This window comes from Lathamus discolor, chromosome 8 (genome assembly GCF_037157495.1).
Source record: "Lathamus discolor isolate bLatDis1 chromosome 8, bLatDis1.hap1, whole genome shotgun sequence".
Lineage (NCBI taxonomy): Eukaryota > Metazoa > Chordata > Aves > Psittaciformes > Psittacidae > Lathamus > Lathamus discolor.
This window is the reverse complement of record NC_088891.1, coordinates 12,076,666-12,099,311: the sequence shown is the minus strand read 5'-3', so window position 1 is coordinate 12,099,311 and position 22,646 is coordinate 12,076,666. Positions and strand designations below refer to the sequence as shown.

General features: G+C 41.1%; 1 long non-coding RNA gene across 1 annotated transcript in view; it reads right to left on the bottom strand.

The window, feature by feature from the left end:
* Nucleotides 1-1,075: 1,075 nt before the first annotated feature.
* Nucleotides 1,076-22,646, bottom strand: part of LOC136018677 (uncharacterized) — an 83,881-nt gene continuing 62,310 nt past the window's right edge. Inside the window, exon 5 of the long non-coding RNA XR_010614528.1 lies at nt 1,076-1,745. This is a non-coding gene — a long non-coding RNA (uncharacterized LOC136018677). The remainder of the gene's footprint in view (nt 1,746-22,646) is intronic.

The following is a 22,646-nucleotide window of genomic DNA, read 5'->3' as shown; positions in this document are numbered from 1 at the left end:
GTAACTGAGTAAGAAATGCCTGAAGTTGCAAATATGTTCCAAGAAATATCATAAAATCTAAATAGCCATATTATGAAGATAATAGAACTCATACTTTCCATACTGAAGTCAACAGTAGCTTTACCACTGACATCAGTAGGAGCAGGACTAGGACCAATACACTAGGACTAGGGCCAGTAAAGTACCATAGACACCCCTGAGACAAGCATTTCCAACAACTGCATGTAATGGTTTGTATGAGCAGCTCTAGGAGAAGACCTTATTCTTCCAAGTAACCTGCCCTAGAAAGTTAAATACAGTATTTTACTGGGACAGGAAAAAAAAAGCTCTAAGTCATTAAAATACCTATCTCCAAAGAACATAAACCAGATTCTCTTTACATTCTTCACGCTAGGGAAAAAAAAAATAACAGAAAAATATTTCAGATCCATTTGCTATTTTTTTTTGTCACCATGCTGAAACATCTCCCCATGTTGCTCTGAATTTACACATACAATGTGAGTTTAAATTAGCATATGATCAGTCACCAAAGATGTCAAGTACATTATCAAGATTAGTCAAGTATGAAATACTACAGAGGGAAAAATATTTCAAAGAAGATGCAAACTGACCTAGTTTCCCAGCCTGTTGTTCCAAATTATCAGGATTTCACTAAAGACTCTATTTGTTTCATCTTGTCAGAATGACTTGCAGCTTATAAAGTGCATTGATCTACTGGTGAGAATTAATCGTAGAACCCAGTGACTTCTGTCAAAGTAATATACTTAGTTAAAACCTTTTTGTTGTATATCTTTATTGGTGTCTCCAAAATTAAAATTCAAAACTTAGCAACAGCAGAACTCCTGAGGAATCTCAAAGCATCGACTGGAACTTAACAGTTTTTTCTCATTTTGTATTCCACACTAAACCCTAGGTCAGTTAACAAAATACATTCTGTGAAGAAAAGCATAAGTATTGGCGTAATTTGCAGTGCAAATGAAAGAAAATCATTACTGCTTAATTAGCAGTACATATGTCAAGAATTCAGTAAGAGAAATACTTAGAAATAAAATAATAATAATTTTAAAACCTAGGAGCTTTTTGTCTTCTGCTCTGAACAGAAACCACGAGCCCTGTATATTGCCTAATTTCTTCTATAAATAATTCACTCTAAATTGTGGACATTTTCCACAGCAGACATTTAAACCTCAAGAAGGCTTAGTGCTCTAAGTAAGAGGAGCTTCATTAATCATTCTCTGTTCCTCAAAGCTAATTTTTAACTATGGCTTCTTGCTGAAGAAAACATTTTGTTATTTTAAAGTTCTGTATGAGAACCATCGGTAACATTTCTGGCATGTCTGAGATCATTTTAGACATTTTTCTTTTTTTTTTAAATAGTAATTTTTAACAGAACATTTAAAAAAAATCTTTAAAATATTCTGGGATGCAATTCTAGTAGTCAGTGTGCTCTAATGGAGGCTGGACCCAGCCCAGAGGATTCAATTCTCAAGTCATCACTACACTGGGATTCCCAGTTACATCAGTAGGAGATTAGGAATGAGTACCTGGTTCAGTTCAGAACAGCCAAAGAAAGCACATAGGGAGCTGAACAGAAAAGGCAGCTTATTGTGCAGAAGTAGAATTAGTCACCCAAGCTCCACCCATCTGCTCTGGTGCAAAGTGGCTCGTTTTCAGCATCATTGCTCTACCTGCCCGCATTGCAGTGCCTTGCTTGGAGCTCTTGATCAAGGTACCATTTCACGTAGCTGTCAACAAACCACACATTCATCAGCAGGACAACTTCCAAAGTTAAGGCAATTCCAAGCAGTGGCTTTTTCAAATCAAAAACAATAACAAAAACACGGCTGTAAAATTACGACACAAAGGGTTAGTACAGAATGTGCACTGTAAACTCTGAGCTAGAGAAATATGGTCTGTCAGTAATCTCATAGCAAAGAGTGTGCATTCAGGGTAAAACACAGAAATTTTGTTCAACTTACAGGACCTATCCCAAAACTGACATACTTTTAAAAAATTAATAAATAAATAAATCAAAGAAAACATAGCTTTCAAGTACAGAAAAATAGTTATGCAGCTGATTCCTCTGACAACTTTTGAGAGATAGTATTTTCATCAATTGTTTTGTTCCATGTATTACAGAAGTTGTTTATATGTAGAGATAGACAACTTTAAAATGAAAATTTCCCAGGCACCCTCAGAATATGAAGTTCTAGACTACGTTGATCTAATAAAAAGCCACAACTACAGGTATCACCATTACTAAGTTACGAAGGCAGTGTATCAGCAAACAGGAGTTATTAAAGCTAATTTATTCCCACCAGCATACAAGTTAGTTAAGGTTTACTTTCCTATCGCATGTCCTGGGGACTCCACTGATACTGAGCACCATGGGGACTGGAACACTGTATAATCAATTCCCCCCATGTAGGTAAATGTTTGGGAGTTTTCTTCTATTTTTATGTTTCCCACTCATCATGTCAAAAACTTATATACAAAGAGTGTGAAGAAAACAGAGACAATAGAAAGTACAATATAACCATCAGTTGTGAAACAAAACAAAGCCTATTTCAAACCACCCACCCAACTTCACCACAGCAGATGTGACATGCCACAAAGCAGGGGAAAAGCGCAGACTCAGGGACAGCTTACTACAGGCTGGCCTGAAGGGGCAATATTCCCTGGGCGAAACCACAGGGTGGCTGTGGATCGTTAAAGCCCTGTCTAGAGATATTGAACTCTTCAGAGGACAGACACAGCTTAGGAATAATTAACTGCATTAACATTCACTACACTGCCAAGCATTGTTCATCCCCTAGTAGAATGAACTTTGGTTTTTTGCCTTGATTAGCCGGCACAATCAAGGAAAACATGTCTGAAATTTGCAGACAATTTTCAGGCTTGAGGAGAGAGCACTGTCTTATTCTGCAGCACAAGTGCTGTATTATCCTTCACTTCTACAGAAGAAGATGTCAGTATGAGACACACTATATGTGACAATTTAAATGCATGCCCTGGGGCTTAAATCAGAACAGTGCCAAAGTCTAGAGATGCTCGTAATCACAGACGGGCTGACCTCAACTGCAAGACTCAGAAAATAGGCTACATTTCCTAAATTCTGAGTTGGACAAGGCCTCTTTATAAGAGGTCCTGGGAAGAAGCTCATTTCATTTTTTAGATTTCATAGTCTGTCAATAACTTCTCAAAAGATTGAAAGCAAACACAAAATTCTCTAGCCTAAATCCACTGGTTTTCTTCTAACAAAACCCATATTGCTTAAGTTTTAGTAGTGGTTCTGTTCAAACAAGGTGTAATGCATGCTAATGCACACTTGACATGCCCAGATACCATGGAGCAGAGCAAGCATAAGAAAGGAATTCAACTGCTAACCACCATTCAGACTTCTCCAAGATGCTTTGGGGAGTGGGGATGGGTTGAGATGTGCAGGTGAGGCCATCGAAGTGATTCAGGGGTGACCTTTACTGGCATTAATGGCAAACTCCTTGTGATTTCAGCAGAAGCTGGAGTTGCAATCACAGCATTTGAGTGCAAATGGATGGAGTCCCCTGAGCAGCAGCCCACCCCAGTGACTGGTGCTCACCACTGCTGCAGTGCAGACCCACTTTTCATGCTGGGTGTTTGCTTTGCTTGCAGGCAGCTTCTCTACAAACATAGCTATTGAAGTTAGGTATGCAATCTACAGCAGCAGTGTAACAGCATCTCCCAACACAGAAACAGTGCTATATTGATAGAAAAATGGCCTTAAACTGTCATCACATCTCATTCTCCTCAAATGAGCTCTTCAAGTGTGGGATCACCATGTAGACACACAGTGTTACTAAGGTGGTAGAAGCCTGTTAGCACACTTACAGCCATGTAGTTACTGCAATATGCTCCAGCTATTCTCACTCAAGAATCAGGTGGTGTCTTTCCAAAGCTAAACCTTTCTAACTCAACCATCCATCCATGTCACACTTTCAGATGTCTGTAATCAAATACTGCTCATTTTGCTTTGCAGTGTGAATGGAGCTTGGATAAATGCTTCCCTGCGTTTTCCCTCATGTCTGTACTTGCCTGTACCTCGAAGATGGGACCTGTACGCATCCATGTTATTTCTGTCAGAGGCATCGCATCACTTCCAACTTGCCAGTGAATGTGCCGATATCTGAATCCCATGACCATTCCCACTGAGCGCTTTCCCTTTGCTGCCATTTCATGGGTATTTGTGAATGCTTGTTAAGGAATATGAGCTGGGGCTATCAGAAGAAACCTTCTCATCCTTAATCTGCTATTGTCACCTCCTGATGTATGAAATATGCAACACAAGGAGCCACACTGGAGAAGGGCTCTTTGACTCGAAAACAACAGCTCTGGATACAAAACGTACACCTGTGTCAACACAGAGATGGAAAACATTTTGATTTATCCTTCAGCCAGGTTCTAGAGGCATTTGGAAATCAGAACTCAGCAACTGCAGCTTTCAGGCTGTGTTCTGCTTTCACGAGCCCCCCGCACTGTTTCTCACACATGTACCCATCTCACCAGGCACTGCAGGAACTGGCACACAATTCTGCATTCTGTAGGTTCCTTCCATGCAGACTCCTGCCATGGACCACACTTGTCCTTGGCTGCACAGCAATGTGAAATACCCATCACTGGGGGCTGAGTCCTACGCAGCACAGTGATGTTCTGAAGCCAAAGTGCTCAACACTTTCCAGAAGAGAGCCATTACTATTCCATTATTTTAAGACGCCGCTGCCGACAGGCTTGGCCACTTCCACGGGCGTGCATGTCAGCTACTCTGAGACAAACAGGCTGCCTGCACTGCATTCCTGCTGTTCTTGCCAGCCTCTGTCTATCATCTGTTTTCCATTTCATTCCTTTACCTCCCATTCTTTAAAAGTATCTGTAGGGTTGAAAAGTATCCGTTGGCTTCCTGGTCTCTGCTGCTGGAAGCAGAGTCGTTTTTGTTACTTGTTCCAGGGAGCAGGCCAGAAGCAGGCAGCCAGGGAGAGCATCAAGCCAAGAGGTGGGGTTTTAAGGGAATTGTGGGTTGTTTTTTTCCTTCTTGTAATCTCTGCCCCCTGCCTTGAGATTTTCCAAGCATACCCAGAGCTGCAGGGTCTGTCCATGAAATGCAGTCACTGCTAGGTCACAGTGGTCACGGTCACAGGCTGCTGTGAATCACTGAGCTGAGAATGACTCCCTCCTTCCTGCACACAGTGTTGCCCTGAATCCAGTTAAGAAATTTAATTGATTTTAATTAAAATAATGCAAACTCCTGCATGACGCTCTCAATTTAGTCTAAGAATAGCTTATTTAGATTTACTTTACACTTGTGCCTAATTGATTAAACCAAAATAAGTCATGTTCATGCTAGAATCAGTGCATAGGTTTAACTAGCCCAGAGCTTGTTTGTCCTTCCAAATGTGTGCAATAACAAAGAGCATAGGAAGGCATGCAGTGAGTATTAGGTTGGACTGTGAAATACAACATTAATCTGTCACCCGCTGACCCTGTGCTGTATTGCCAATACGTCAAACATCTTCACTCTGCTTAGCCCAAGCACATTCCATGCACTGTGTTCTTTGTCAATAATCGTTCAAATACTTCTCTGCCAGTAAAAGTCACAACATTTTCCTGCCCCCTCCAGCATCAGTAGAGTTTCTTAGCTCTTCATGAAAATTCAAATGAAAAATATCGACAAGTTTTCATTGCTTTTAAGGCACACAAAAAGCAACTCCATCTGCTTTTCCCCTTCTTCGCAAAGGGAATGCAATGCCTGTGGATTTTTAATTCCACCTTCATCTTCAAGTCAGACTTGAAAAACTGAGAACCTGTTTTTATGTGGGCTTTAAGAGAACAATTTGAGAGCTTCTCAAGAACAGCTTAACTGAATTTCAGCAGTCCTACATGTGAACTGTTTTGTGAAGAAGTTTGGAATCCTTCAGTTGAGAAGATGCTATGCAAATGGACAACATTTATCATTTGCACAATGTGCACGCAAACAGAAAACTGACAGAAAAGATCTCTTATCTGTAAGCCAGGACACTATCCACTTCTGAAGTGGGTACTTCACAGCCACCCCTCAGCACACTCTATTGCCCCCCACCAGAGCAAAAATGCTAGCCTGGGTGGGAGGGCTGATGCTAGCTTTCAGCATCTTTTGTCTAGAAAGTACTTGTTTTAATATTAGTGAGCAAAAGAGTTAATAGAGAAAGGAACTGGCATCATTGGATACCTTTGCAGTGTGGGGAAAACCAGCAGCAATGTCCTGGCAGGATTAAGCATGGATTCCTGCATGCAAGATGCCTCAGCAAGCTACAGGTCGCAGAGGCAATGTACCTCAAGGCAGCTGAGATGTATCTCTGGGCACCTATGAACATCAGAAATTTTCAAAAGCAAATGAAGGAAGGTCAGTATGAGATCATCAGAGTAAACTATTTGGGAAGAGGGGCTTTAATGAGTCTTCTGATAGTTTTGTTGTTTTGGGGAAAGGAGAGGGAACATGCCCAACTCTTTTTGGAAGCGCAGTGAAACTCCTCATTCTCAACAGCCTCTTCCAAAAGTAGTCCTGTGCTATCTCTGGAACATCCTTCCAGAGGTACTTGGTTTTATTCATGTTCTATACCCAGTCTCATGACAGATGTCTGCAAAGTCATGCTGATTTCAGTGGGACAGGGCAAGTGGGTGATACAGGTGTGCTGACTGCTCTGGGACAAAGATTCTAGAGAATTATTTGCTCTACTGACACTATATATAGACATTACTAAATCAATCATGAAAATTATTCTGTCCCTCAAAGAATTTGCAGTCGTACAGACATTCATTTCCTTAGACCTTTAACACTCCCCTGTAAAGGGACTGTTTTTTGAACTCTGAATAGTTACTGCTCTCAGTCGTACAGTGTGTTCCTGGTATTACTAACTTCAAAGAGGTCAGAATAAAGTAATGAGGGACAAGCCACAAGTTATCTTTCCCTGCACCCCTTGAGTTTTTATTTGAGCTCCCTTAACTCCAGCATTTTCTCTCAAGAAGCTTCCTTTTGTCTTTTTGTACTTTTCTCCCCAGATAGAAAACCTCTCACAGCAGCTCAAGTGGCTCTGCCCTGCAGGCTGTCCTGGAGTTTCCAGCCCTGGAATAACTTCTGACTAGCCGTGATTTATCTGGCTGGTCAGAGGTTACAGTACACAGAAATGCAATTTCTTCCTCACACTCGGTCTATCCTTCTTTAGCAACTCCAGGTGTCATCAACAATCTGCTGCATGCCATTTTATGTCGTTTCCTCCAGTATTTTATTCAACTGATATCCCTTTTGCTGAGCAACACTGCCTAGAAAGGGTTAGAGCCCTTATATAAATATATATATATGGTGATTACATTAGTGTAACTGCTGATGTACTGAAGAGTTGAGAATTCATTCGCAATAGTTCTGTCCTTGTAATGCAGTCAGTGTGTTGCTTGACATTTGAAGAAAATGTCTTTTTATTCCTGACTGCATTCAGTCTGAGATGATGCTCCTCTCTGGAAATTAGTGTTCAAAATCACCTAGTTTCTCCACGGTATCCCAATTTTGAGTTACATTAAATACCACTAAGGTTTTGCATTAAGCTTTCTCAGTTCTGCGCTTTGATGACCCACTTGAGCCTAGGAACTGACAACCTCAAAGTCTCCTTAATTCTCACAAAATAAATTAATTTTCCCGTGCTCTTGATAGTGTCTTAAACAGAAGGCAGAAAAACTGTATTAAATAACCCTTTACTTTTCGTTGCAAATCTGTTGCTATGCTGCTTCATCTCTTCTGTTTTTTTGACAAGACCTCACAATCATCTACAGCAAAGGACCCAAATCAGATCATTACCTACTTCTGCTGCTTTCTACTTCCCCCCCCCCCCCAGCCCTGGTTGGGGCAAAGTCTGCAGCACAGATAAGTCAAGTCTAGTCCAGAGTCAGAAAATACACGGAATTTACTTTCTTCTTTTTTTTTTATTCCTTTTTTACAATATTTGCAGTGACAAGGACAAATTATTGTCCTTTACTTCATCTTATTTGGTAGCAGCAGTGCTGCTCTTCCTGCTAGAAACTTTTGAAAATATTTCTATCACCAGCCAATAGTTTTAAGGATTAACAGGAATAGAAAAAAACTAAAAGGACCTCAGAGACAAAGTAGCTTTCATTAAATACTTTTAATTGGGAAAGCTTTGAGGATTTGCAGATTATATAGAAGAATGTTTCACCCACAAACATTGCTACTGTACTAGCTACGGTCTAGACCTGTGCTCCTGGAGAGAATGGGAATTGTTAGTTATCTTCAGTGTGAGCATGATCAGGCTTGGTATAGCCAAGAATGCAGCACTGATCTATGATCAAAACGGCAGTTCAGAGTAAGAAAAGGCATTTCCTCCGAAGGAAGAAGATATAGCTTCCATTTTTCTTACTAGGTGCTCTAAGATAGTCCAAAGCCTGATTTATGGCACTTAAGATTTACAGCATTCAAAAATCCTATGTACCCAGGTATCTATTATTTTTTTTAGTCCTTTTTTTCACCTATTTGAATAAACCCAGTGTTTGATTATCATCTACAGCAAATCTACATGCCAGCGTTCATCACATTAGGCCACTAGGTACACTGTTAGCTCATTTTTAAAATGCTTCCAGCTTGAGTTGCCTAGTGCTTTCACCAAAGCAGATGGATGATTACAGCTTTATAAGGCTAATTTTTAAGCACCAAGGACTGAAAATATTCGCCTAACAAAAGTCAAGAATAATATCTCCTGTCAGCTAGAGCTAGCTGAATAAGAATGAAGGTGGCACAAAGAAGTCAGCATGCCAGTGATCACATTAAAGAAGATGATCCTGTTACAGGAGCACATGATGGGAGAAACAGAAACAGGCTCTGAGCACTGCTAAACCACTGAAGAAACTACAGCACTGAACATTATTTTTTTTAATATTTAAATTTAAAGCCGGTGTTAATCTGATACATAGTTTAGAAAACAGCTTCCATGACCCAGAGTTTTCTCTGGGTCTCCCTAGGAAAACAACAAATGTCAACCCAATTTGTATGGGGCAAAATTTTGCAATGGGCCAAAAGATCAAGCAAGAGCATGAACAAAGGAGATGTTATAAAACCAATTAACTTCATAAGGCCCAACATTAACATTAACTGTTTTAACTAAAGTAATATCAATAAACGTATTCAGCAATACCCTCAACAACAAATCTACTCAGAAATGCATACGAACAGCTCTCTATATTAAAAACTCCAAAGAGTGTAATTGATAGCCAGTGCTTCCATTGCATGGTCACACTTCTATTGTGGTTGTTGTGGAGTCAAGGGGGATAACAATGTCTTTTAGTAGGTGAGCTGCAGACCCATACTAAACTGATTGGTATCTATCTAACTCTCATAGAAAGACTTATCTAGCTTTTGACCCTCTTCTTTCTCTCTGTTGTTTTTGGTTGTTAGCTTGAACACATGCAGCTCAGACTGCCTGAGGAACAGAGGGTAGTTCCATACACCACACTCTTCAAACCTTTTGCTATGTTCACAGATAATAACTTCAGATTAACATTAAGCACATGATACATTGGCTCACATTACATTACTTCAACTGTAGCATGTCACGTTATGTCAGCCAAGGTCAACATTCAGTGTGACATGATATGATCTAACACGATGCAGGGTTATTGCCTCCTGTGTTAGGAATCTCAGGCTAAGAAACAGAAATAGAACGAGCAGATGCACATAGCAGATCACTTTATAATACTCCTGGGAAAAAGAATCATTATTAAATTCATTGCACATTTTGCCAGTATCTTTCTTACTGCATTCAGCTGGGCCTCCAAGCTACCACAACATGCATTTTACTTTTAAAGTAAGACCCAAAACTTGGCAAATCAGTCAGATTGGTACTTGGACCTTATCACAGGAGGAATTTCAAATAATTCAGCATACTCGCAAGCCCTGATCACTCTACTAATACTTTCTGCTCTCTTAGACTTCAGAGACCTCTGTTCCACGAATAATGTGACAGTACTGAAAGTCCCAGAGGATCTTGATTCCACTGAGCAATGTGGGGTTTTGGCCTGCAGACTGACAAGCCATAGGAAAGAAATGTTTAGCTGCTGTACCAGGCTCAATATGTATCAGAGAAGGATAAAACTTTAAAAGAACCAGTAAGTCTTCTGGAGTTTTAACTTGTTTTCACACACTGTATAGCTTCCAAGTTACAAGCTCTGTTCCCTCCTCAGTTAACAGCCAAAGAACTACATCTGTGCTTTAAGGACAGAGCGAGACCAAAGTTAAACTGAGCCATTTGAGTCAAAGGGGTTGGTTATATTCATGCAGTTCCGCTGTATGGCTGTAACCTCCCTGATTTTTTTCTTTGTACCTACTGTAAGCATAGCAAACATATGCAGTGTAAGGATGCTAGTATTCAGCTTCACTCATGCAAAAGCTAGCCAGATTTCCCAAGAATAAAGACAGGAAATCCTCATATAAGGTTAAACCTTTAGTTTGAAATTAGAACTAATAAACTCTCTTAAACTACAACAGAGTTATCAGTGGCCACTTAGATCATTTAATACCTGGCAAAACAAAAAAGCCAAGCTTGCAGAGCCCATCCTGTCTCTGCTGTAACACAAGGATGTATCATTTTTAGAACAAAGGCTAAGCTAATCGCAGGTGACTTCACATTTTTCTATTTTCTGTTCACTTTTGTAAACATGAAGGTAATGTTTTTCTCTTTAGTATTCTGTGACAACAGAAAACACAAGCACCATTTTATTAACCTTTAAATGCAATTTGGTTGTTCTCTTTCCATTTCAGCTCTGGAGCTTTGATGTCTGAGTGACATTGGATATACCTTAAGGGCTCAAAAAAAAAGTTCAATAGGCTTCATAGCCTCAGCATAAAATACAGAATAGAGAGAGAAAATAAATAAATAAGCACATACACACATATTTCCCTCTTTTATGACTTTGAAAAGCCACAGCTGTCATTTGGTTCCTTGCTCTTTCCTCAGGGTAAAGATCATCTGATGAGATAGGAATAAGCATGGTAGAGTCCTTAGATTGGATGCCGAAAAGATGGTATTTTACCTAGTCAGCTAGCACAATAAAAAATCCCCCAACAACCCTCCCCCCCAAACCCCAAAACAAACAACACCACAAAAAAAAAAACACCTCAGAAGCCCTTAGCTATATCCTCAGATGTACCCAGAAAACTGTTCCCCAAACTCAGGAAACACTGATGTCAGCATTTATCTGCACTAGCCACCTCCCATTTCAGCGTACTCTTCAGAATCCAGTAAGAAAAAGGAATCTTGAACCCTGGTTTTCCAGAAGTGATCCCAAATTTGACAAAAATTGACCCAAAAAGCAAAGCAAACATTAATTCAGGCCAGAAAAATAAATCCTTAGAGTAAAACATAAGGCATTGTTCATTATGTTGAGACACCTTCAGCACACAGTACCAAACCTTAATCCTAAATCTAACCCTAGAATTACATCAAAACAACCTACCGAGACAGAAAACAGAACGTAGGTTTAGACCCCTGTTGACAGCAGCTTTTTCTAACACAAGCAATAAGATGGATTATGACCCTTTCAATACCTAAGTCTCTAACAGAAATGCTGTTATGAAATGAAATATCCAAATTTTCCGTTCAGAAGTGGGACTGACCATACACCAAAAGTCAAGATGAGACACTGGTCTCTACTAACATCAGTTTTCCTGAATTCTGTGACCTGTGCCTTGAGGGCTACAATGAGCTCTGCCACCTTAACCCTCAGCATAGCTCCTCATGTAGGTAACAGACCTATTGCTTTTGCAAAAGACAGGATCAGGCATACCAACACCTGCTGTTTTAACACATCCCCTCCTTTTACAAGCTCTCTCTCTCGGGCTCCTTACACAGCAGGCTCTTTACGCAGTCAGTCTAGCAAAGATTAAAATGTCTATTTTTTTTGCTCAACCTACAGATCTTATGAAAACCTGTCCAAGCTTTAGAACAAACATAATATGACTTGTTATTGTTCTGGATTAAGGCTTCAGTAGCAGGACTGTGGCGATACCTCTTAGATCTTACCATGTCTGGGAGCTTTGTTTTGTTGTCTGTGTTCTTGATATTCAAAACAGAGCTTATGTTTACCACATCCACCTCCACAGAAAACAAATAAATAAAAACCTGGATCATGGCCTGACATTGGTAACTTGGCTCATTTTCACAAACAGCACAAGCTCCTGAAATGGGCATAGCAGAGTGATATAAGCCAGGCTGGCAGGTGTCACTACAGAGGTGGCAAACCTCCACCACTCGATCTTTAAAACAAGGTTGCATCACTTAAGTCAAGATATAAAACAGTTCAAACAAGTTTGAACTTTGGATCAGAAATGAGGGGTTGAGTTTGTCCCAGATTACCTGATTGCACTGACCCTCCTTTTCTCTGTTTGTATTGTGCTAGGAAAGAAAAGAAATCATTTCAATCCTGCCCTTATCAAAACAAACGGAGCCAAGTTACATATTGCTTATACTACTCTGTCATTTGTCAGCGAGCAAAGGCAGAAAGCAAAGCAGCAGGGTGATGTAGTGACTATAACTAATGTTGCTAAATATCACAACTTTTTTAACAAGTCTGTCTTCTCTCTTCAGTAAACAAGAGACAGTCACTGAGCTTGGTGACAATGAAGAAAAATCTGCTTCTTTGTGGAGGTGGGTGTATTTCGCTGCCAGAATTATGGAAGATCCAGTATCAGTGAAATATTCTGACTCAAGCTAAAGGCAATTCTCTCCCGAGAGCTGGTAAATTCCCAAGTACTATATACAGAGGCAAAAGCTAATGTAATGGACAGTTCCATTTCTTTCAAGGGCTTCTAGAGAGGAAATGGACATTTATATTTCAATCCCACAACAATATTCACTGCAAACCTTTGTTCTTTTGAAAAAAACTGACACACACTTATTTTTTCCCCACCAGATCTAAGCAGGCTGTAATTTTCAAAGAACACACTGAGCCTCTAGAAACATTTTGTAAAAATCTGGACTACAAAATACTGTTTAGGAAAACCACAAAGCTACAGGAATTCAGGTTAAAGCGTAAATGGAAAAAGAGCTAGTAAAGAAAAGCTGTAACAAAGAGGCAAAAGGGACAAAAGCACTGGCCATCCAAAAGAGAAAAATCCCAGTGGTTATATTACCTGCGCTGTTAATTAGGTGGGGCAGTGTCAGCGCAGAAGTGAACAAGAATATCACTGTTAAGTGCCTGCCTGAACAACTTAGCATACTAAAAATATTCAAAATCCATTTCACTTTGAATTAAGAGCATTTTTTAACCTACAGAAGGCTTCAAGAAGGAATGAATAATCATGGTACACTTTGCCTGTGAATAGAATTTTTTGGCACATACACCACATACCCTAAATCTCTGTATTTTCTCATCTGTCAATCTTTATTACAGAAATTCCCATTCAAGCTGAATAGCTGTCTTCCAAGACCTCATCTGCTCATGGCATTGATTCTCCAATTGAAGCCAGGCCTTTTCTAGAGATGTCATCTGCACACCAAACTGCAATGTCATATGCAAAGGATTATAAATTCAAGTAGGAGACTGGAAGATGCTATAGATGTATTTAAGGAACAGAAAAATTATTTGCATGTGAATGTCCCAGGTGAATGGACAGTAAGTATAGACAGACACAGATCATATGAGCAAGTATGTACAGGAGGATTTCAAAATAGATTTGTTTTTCAAAACTAACATGGAAAATAAGCAATCTGTAAATAAAGTGCTTGATAACACATACCTCGCCCCAGGCAAGTTTTAAATTTGGGGTTACAGGTTACAGGGAGAGACAATACAAGAAAAATAAGAAATCATGTGTGATTCAGATGGAGCTACTCTTGATGTCATTTTGGATAAGGTTATTGGCAAATACATGAAGATATTTTAGTCCTGTGGGAACTGGGGCTTGTGCTGTCTTTCCAGTCACTAATTGTGCTAAGAAATTTTTATATTGGTTTGACTGATATTTGATATAATGATCTTCAAAGCAGTAAAAACATTCTTAACCAAGGCTGTTTAAGTGAAGGGAGCATTGTTAGAGGAAATGCTGCAAGGCAGCGACAACCTCTGGGTTATTTCACCTAATGAGGACCATCCTGTAGCAGTAACTAGCCTGTAAAGGGTTGCAGCATTCTGATATGTCAAGAGAACCATTGTGCTGGCCTTCAAGCGGAAAACTGAAGCAGTGCCGTGAACAAGCATTAGATTGGTCAAGGAGGGGAGAGATGGGGGATTCTAAGAATTGGATTAGCTTTTATTAGAATTCTTTCACATCACCAGGATAGATGTATAAGCAGAAAAACAGAAATTGGGTGAACTCTTCCAAAACCCATCCTGCCCTAGTAGCAATCTGCACAGTAAACTTGACACTCCCGCTTCATCATACATTTTCCAATTCCAGTATCATTAAATAGTAATTGTTCTGCTCTACTTCCTGTTTTGAAAAATGCTGCTTTTTGCTCTGCTTTCACAACAGCCTCTTAAGTCATTTAAGTTTTAATACTCCCACAATGAATGGCTGTGAGAGGGAACCTTGCTGAACTGTATAAATTCATTTCAGGACTTTGAAGATGCCATCATTTATATTAGTTCATAATTATTGTAGCAGTCACTTGCAACTGCCTCATAACGCCCCCGTGAAAAGGGAAAATATTAAAAGGAAAAGATTCAGATGGATTCAAAGCTCCTATTGTAGTTGCTGGATACAGCCAGCTACCACATGTAAGTGGCCCAAGAAAAAGCAGAGATCTCTTTTAAGAGGGTCACCATGAATGACTTGTTCTCATGGACATCTGTGACAGAACTGAGAACAGACCATGCATCCACACCAGGAAAGGACCACTTTTTAACCTCAACTTGTAACTCATGTAAGGTAGGGAACAGCAGTACCAGTTTGTAACATCCCAGCATTTTACCTCTGCAGGATACATGTTCCTAATCCAAGTTCAAAAATGTTAAGCGAGGGCATGCAAATTCAGGCTAGGGCAATGCCTTTAGTTTATAGAACATAAAGTATATGATATACTTTATCATATACAGGTGGGACAGGGAGAAGTAAGAGGTGGTAAGAAAATGACACAATAAAAGTAAGACTGAGTAAGCAAAAGATAATTCTGATAAGACAGAGAGGCAAGAGAAAGAGAAGGTATCCAGGTAAGTAAGCAATCTTTCACAGCACCTTAGTATCCAAATACTCTCCCTATGCTCTATGTTTTGTACATTCTGGGGCTATAAAGCAGGCAGTCTGATTGATGGTACACTTTCCTGTTGAACTCCACCGTGTACATGAAAGCATGCACTTCTTTGCTGCACTTGACAAAAAAAAAGATTTTGTTTCCAATGAAGAAAAAAAAAAGAATCAGGCACAGCAACAGGAGATAAAAAGCACCATGGCTGCATTACACCGTCAGTACCCTTCTGGTTGCTCAGCTAGTATTTTGAGAACATAACCAGAGCAGAAACCAGCATACCAAAAGATTCTTTGGTCATTGCATTCAGGAAGTTTACAACCACCTTGCACTGATGCACCCTTTATAACTATGCTGCTTTGTAGCTGTTTTCTCCAAGCAATACTGGGCAATGGGCACATGTCAGCATGACTCACCTCCACTGGAGTGACCACTGGCCCACCCACAGCAAGCCCTATGCTTGGTGACACACCTACTGCTGACCTTGCCAGCAGTTTGAGCCCCATGTCACAAGTTCAATGATGTCAGGCTGAAGCTGCTGCCGAGAGGGCTGTTTCACCCACTTCAGCAGTGGCATCTGATTGCTGGGCTAAGCACACATGTTTGACAGGTAGCTGCCTGCTGTTCTGTGCTCTCTGACTGGAGATTTTGTGGCATCCCAACCTGCAGGATTTAATAAAAAGGCAGAAAGCCCCAAAACCCTCTGGTGTGCTCCCTGCAGAGCCTCCAGCTTGTCAGCAATGGGTCTGTAACATAAAGGGGGTTCACAAGCTGCAGAGGAAGGTAAAAGATCTGCTATTATAGGTGCCCTGCAGTCAGCAGCACAGTTCAAAACTGCAAAAGAGGACCCAGGAGTAGGACTTAAGGCTGCAAAACCTGGAATAAGATGTGGGTATTTATTTGAAAGAACCTATAGACCAAAGTGTAAGTTCAGATCACCCCAGGTATTACCTCAAATCTCAAACAAATTAACAGCAGTGCATGTGCAGAAACTCTCTGAACACTGCCAAAGCATGTGATAAACCCCTCAGGAGCTTCAAGAGCAGGGTAATTACCTCAAAATTGGGAAACCCTGTCTTCAGCATGAAGGTCACTGACATTGTGCTATCTTATTTTCTGCAGTGTTTTTAAGAGCCGTTAGTGAGACTAAAAAGCTGGGTCACACACTCTCACATCAGCGTGTTCACGCTCACTGAGACAAGGAGGAGTTGCTAAAAGCCTGCGTAGTGAAAAACTCTCTGCAAAAAAGGACATTGCCCCAGAGGCTGGAAGTCCCACATGTGGGGTCTTCTGCCAGGCCACCTTTCCCTTAGCTCCCCATTACTGCGTTTACTGGCACCAGTAGGTGCTCTGGGAGAATGAAGACCAGATTTCCACAGATGCAAGCCACATAAGGCAGAGCTGAGCTCACCAGAGGAGCTGATACCACCTGTGTGGAAACATATTTAAGAGCGGTCAAAACCCCCCATAGACAGTGAGGTGTGAAGAATGAGTAGGACCCAGGTATGGGAAGGAGGAGGAAAGGAGCAGCTCCAGGCACTGGAGTAGGAATTCCTCTGCCATCCTTGGAAAGCCTGTACTGGAGCAGCTGTATCCTGAAGGACTGCAGCCCATGGAGGTTGGTTTCTCACCACCCAACTCTGTTTTAACTGGTGATACATTAAGTTTCCCCAAGTCAAATCTGTTGTACCTAGAAGGGTGATTGGTGAGGGATCTTCTTGTCTTTACCTCAACCCACAAGCTCCCCCATCATATTACTGAGGGGGAAAGTGATGTGGGTAGCTGGCAGCTAGATATGCCAACCCATTATACTGTGCTAATAATTTCAAGGGAAATAGTTAATATATTCAGTGGAGATGTCATTATTCCCACCCAGTAATAAAATTAATTCTAATCAGTTACTCTCGGAAAACCCAGCTCTGTCAGTGGTGTTACTGCATCTGTGTGCTTGACAAAAGTAAAATATCCAGCTGAAAAAAAAAACCAAAAAGATCTCCTAAGCAGAGGTTTCAACTAAAAATGGTGAGAAGATAAAGGTTCAAGGAAGTATATTCTATATATATTCTATTCTATATATATTCTATTCTATACTCTAGTTGCTTCAAATATAATATTGGCCCTAGTTTTATAACAGAAGACTGTCCCAGTAAGCAATTTTACTCTCAGAGCAGCTTAGACTGTGGACAGTCGTTTGCAATTACAAGTCAAATTTAACTGCAAGGGACAAGCCAGCAGAAAACACCTTCTAAAGGAATAACACAGTTGTGAAAACATATTTCTGTTCAGAAGACAGGCTGTCTAGATCAGGGTTCTTGGACAGACAAGACCTCCATAGGCCCTCCACCCTGCTGCTTGGGTCACTGGGGGATTAGGAGGCAGCGGGGCCCCTGAGTTTACAGGGCAGAAAAAGTGGAAGAGGAAGGGCCATGGACTGCAGGACAGCCTTTAAGTGAAAGGCTTGCTCTCCCTGCTGTTGTTGAGGTGGAAGCTGATGGCAACTGCTGCAGAGGAGCTGCTCTCACTGCAGTAAAACTGCTCCCTGCCTTGCCACTCCTTCTGTCCTTTCCCTGCACAAGCCAAAAGAGCTGATCATCATCTCCTCATCCCCAGGCAGACCTGGCAGGCAGCTGCAGGCTAATGAAGGAGGCAGTGGCCTGTTCTTCAAGGCCTAGAGCTGGCCCTGATGTTTGCATCTTGGAAAGCAAGTGCAGACACCTGAGTGTTAGCAATTAAAATGGTGCAATACATGACATGTATCAGTCAGAACTAACCTAGCAATTGGGTGCTTGCATGCTCTGCTGCAGATAAGCTGGTGCCAATAACACTTGAACTTTTATGTCTCTCACCGAGATATTTGCCACGGTATGTATTTTGTTCTCTGCTCTTAAATCTGTATGTTGAATTAGTCTTATCGCTGATCGTGGGAATCCTGTGTGGACAGAGGGGATTTGACAAATCCAGGAATAATGCAACTTATGTTTGAAGATGCATTTTGCTGGGTTTTTTTCATTAATCCTGGAAGTTACTCAATAATATTAAAAACTGAGCCATCCCAAACAAGTAAGGTAGACTGGAGGAACAGGCAGAACCTGGATAATCCACTTCACAAGCTCTTTTAAGACCTTGTCTGCAGCACAAAGAATATTAGCACAACTTTTAAAGACCATTCAGGGTTCTCACAGAAAGCAGGAGGTTCAGTGGAGTGCTCACCACAAGCTGGTTATGATACACTGCAGTGTGAGGCACTGGCAGAGGCAAGAGGTTGAGCAGGTACAGCACCTGGCTGCACCTGAGAGCCAGGTGGTCTCGCAGGTAAAGCCATGCTGCGCGATGTGGGGTAGGCAGCTCTTCCTTGCAATACCAGGCATGTCTGCACAGCACAAGGTGTAGCCAAGCAGAGACACATGATTCAGTCTCTGCAAAACTCATTCATAGCTATCTTGGATCCTAAGAACAGCAGTCATGTTAACATGATGCTCCTGCCTGGGCACGGCTAATCAGCTTTCCCAAATATTGTGCAATGCAGCTATTCCACTGCCTGTTCCACAAGAACCAGTCGTACAAACAGGTCTCATTCCCTTGTTCTGCCTTGTCAGTTTAGATCTCAAGCACCTTTAGAGAAGGTCTGCTAGACTTTGTAAGCATGCCAGGTCGCAGCCTCAGGACTCTCAGCAGGATAAACCAAGCTAAAAGGCAGCCAGGACCCCAACAGTGCTTGGAGCAGAAAGGCTGACTGAGGGTTTTGCAGTCTGACTATAGTTACATGTCCCAGGAGGTACAAGACAGTTCAAAATTATGCAATTGTAGAAAAAACGCATGAAGAACCTCAGATCTGCACATGAATGGACAATTATACATCAGAGAAGCAGGTGGCTGAAGAGGTTTCTATGTGCTATGTAACAATGGCTTGATTTCTGCCAGAGCAACCCACGTAAAAAACAGATACAAGTTCCCTCAGGTTATATTTACTCGTGTTCCCACTTCAAGTAAAACACCCACAACAGGTATTTTTGGAAATAAGTTACCTGTATGTATTTGGTGTCCTACTTGTATTCTACACTTAGAAACATTGGCAATGCCTCCCAGTCAAACACTGTCTACAGGTCTTACCCAGAAACATTTTCCTTATGCACATAAGGCTTACTCATGCTCAGCAGTCACATGGATTTGAATGACAGATTTATGTACGTTAAGGTTTCAAGAAAGGATCTTAAAGTGGTGATGGAGCAGTCAGTATTTTCATACCTAATTAAATTAATTTGGAAAGGTATATTTATAGATAGGATTAGACTATTATTAATATGGCAGATTGGCAATGGAAGCATATCTTTTAATTACCGAGGAGCTTTGGATAGGATTTAGTAGCCATAGAAATTCTGTACTTTGATATATTGCATGCTGTCAGGATGATTTTGCTTTTTCTTTGCGTAGGTCAACCAACTACATACCATGCCTCTAGCAAAAAGTAGCCATTGAACTGATCGCTTCTTAAATTTCAATTCCTAGTCACACTTAATAACTGTCTATCCCAAATCCCTGTGAGGGACAGGAGAGTATCACAATGATACAGAGCTCACATCAATTTCTATGACACTGACTTGCATACTGCTGGCATTAGAAACGCACTGCTTTCAGATGGTGCACCTACAAGCCCAGAGTACAGTTTAGGGAATATAAGATTAATCAAGGCACATGTAGGGAACTGGGACTCTGCTAGGTACTTTTTACTTCTTTTTTGGCCTTTACTCTGACTTCAAACACAAGTATCTAATACTTTTAAAGGTAAGAAGATGAGAAAAGGGCACTATTGCTAGATGCACTCCATACCTATGCTTCAGGTGTTTCTTTGAATTCTACAAAACAAATTTGTCTAATCTAGTCACATGCATGCACAACTTCAATTCAGCTCTTTCCAAAAGGGGGTAAATCTAACACCATGTAGTTTGCAGGCAGTCTTTAAAGCATCTTTTTGCACCTGCTTGGTAGGAGAAGTGAGTGATCCTTCCATAGCCCTGAGCACTGGACAATGCATTTTGGAAAGGGAAAATGTGATAGCTTTGAACTAAATTTTCTCCCTGCTGGTATATAAGAAATTATATTTTAATTTTTAAATATAAACTACTGAATATCTCCTAACATCGTAACAGTGACTTTGCTACAAAAAGGAACAGTAAGTCAAGTGTATCCAGGGAACACTGGACCGTCTTCAAACAAGCTTGTTGGCAGCTTAAAGGCTCCTGAACATTATGATGTCAATACAGCGGTACTGGCTTGTTCACATTAATAAACACATGTGGGGGAAGGTTTAACTCTCTGCACCACAAAGTAATTCTGCCTCTTTGGTTTCCAGTGGGACATTGGTTTAGGCTCAGTCCTGAAAGGAGATCAAAGTGGGTGAAAGCCTCAGAGTAGGCTTTCGGTGTGTGCTGATGGGCTGTGCTTCTAGCTGTGGTTGCAGAGAAAAGGCATCTTGCAAAGAATTGACACTGTATTTCATCGATGTCATTCATAATCCCTTTTAACAGATTAAAATTATGGGCTGTCTGGTTTTCAAACACAGCATCATCCAATTTGCATGGTCCAGGTCCTCTTCCGCAATGAATGATGGGCTCAGTAAGTGATATTTACCACTCCGTCATGCCACTGCACTGCTGCTAATATGCACTGAACCTTCAGAAAGGCAGTGTGGAATTAATTCTCAGAAGCAATCAACATTCATTTGACTCTTTTCCTATTTTACCTCTGCAACTCTGACTCCAGTGATTTCACATCAGGAGAAATAGGCAAACCCTTAAGCACTCTCAGCACACATAAAAATGTGAACTGCTAAAATATATATATGGAGACTGCCAAAGGCACCCAATGGCAGCCAGGAATTTAACTTTCACTGATGATCCATGATCCAGAAGTCAGCAAGAATGGGTAACTTCGCTAGCATTTTTATTTTTGAAGATCTCCCCCTGTGGCCACTTACATGTGTCTACAAATTTGCATTGTAAAGCCAAATGCCACTCTAAAGAGCACACCCATATCAAGGCACACACTATGTTACAGACTTACAACATAGATCAAATGACTGGTTTTGCCTTCCAGGAGTCTTGAGGGCCTTTAGCTACTGAAATTAACCCGTGTTCTTCAGTGAACACAAGCCTATAGTTCTACAGCTCTCCACAGCATCTAAGACGTGACTATTTAAGTTCCTTAAAATGCTGAGGCTGTAGAAAGACCACTTCAGAAATCACATCGAAACCATTCCTCATGACAACATAAAGAGTATCAGAAACACATGCAGTACATAAAGAAACCATCACAACTTGTGTGATGCTGACATCTGCCTGAAGGATCCATGGATCCTATGTTGTGGCGAAAGTGACATTTATCTATACAAATGCATGTCTTTAAGCTTTGCTTGTTTGTACACACACAGGTAATATATACACTGTACTCCCACATAAAGATTTCCCTGTGGAACCAAAATATTATGAATATAACTGCCATTTCAATGTCAGTGGAGCCAGTAGCTTCCCTGTGATACACTGAATCTAGTCCAAGGCATTGCCTGCAGCTGCCCTGAGGAGCATGCTATTGCCCAGAGTACCTGCAGTACAGCCCCAATGCAGCCGAAGGTCTGGGAGTCACAAGGTGGTTACTATCCTATGCACAAGCAATTCCCCAAGCAGGTGGCAGGGGAGACAGGCAGTGTGGTCCCCTGTGCAACACAGATACTGACATTTCGCACAGAAGGGAACTGTTTTTAAGCAATTAGTGCTTCATTTACATAACTTCAGAACACAATTGAGCCTGAAAGCATCCGCTCCCCAGCTCCAAGACTCCTGGCTCAGCAATGAGTACAAGTGCTGCTGGGCTCCCCCTGCCCCATCAGCCCAAATGAGCCAACAAGAAGGAGCTCAAAGCCCTGGGAGCCATCAGAGGGCAAGAAACCACAGAGCTTGGGAATCGTGGCTCCTATGCTTCCAGTTTTGTGGCACACTGCCCAGAAGCCCTCAAAGAACCTATGGCATATGCCAGAACTTTGGGGATCTCTGGAGGCATCCAGCATGTCAAGGCTATCCTAGAGCCACAGACCTCACAGCTTGCCAGGAGCCATGAAATCAGGCATGAAGCCTGTCAGAACCCATCCTGTGTCTTTGCAGAAAGTCACTAAAACTGATGCTTTTGCAAAATATTTTGGTACCAATGAATTTGCCTTTTCTGATGGAAAACTGTTTTGTCAGAAAGTTCCCAGCTAGCTGCAGTCTACAGATTGTTTAGGCAGGTTAAAAATCAGTGGTGCTGCTACACTGATGTCCAAAGGTCTTGTATAAAATTATTTAGAGAATTAAAATCGTGCAGAAAAAAAAAAAAATCAGATTTCTATTGGAACATTCAGAAAAC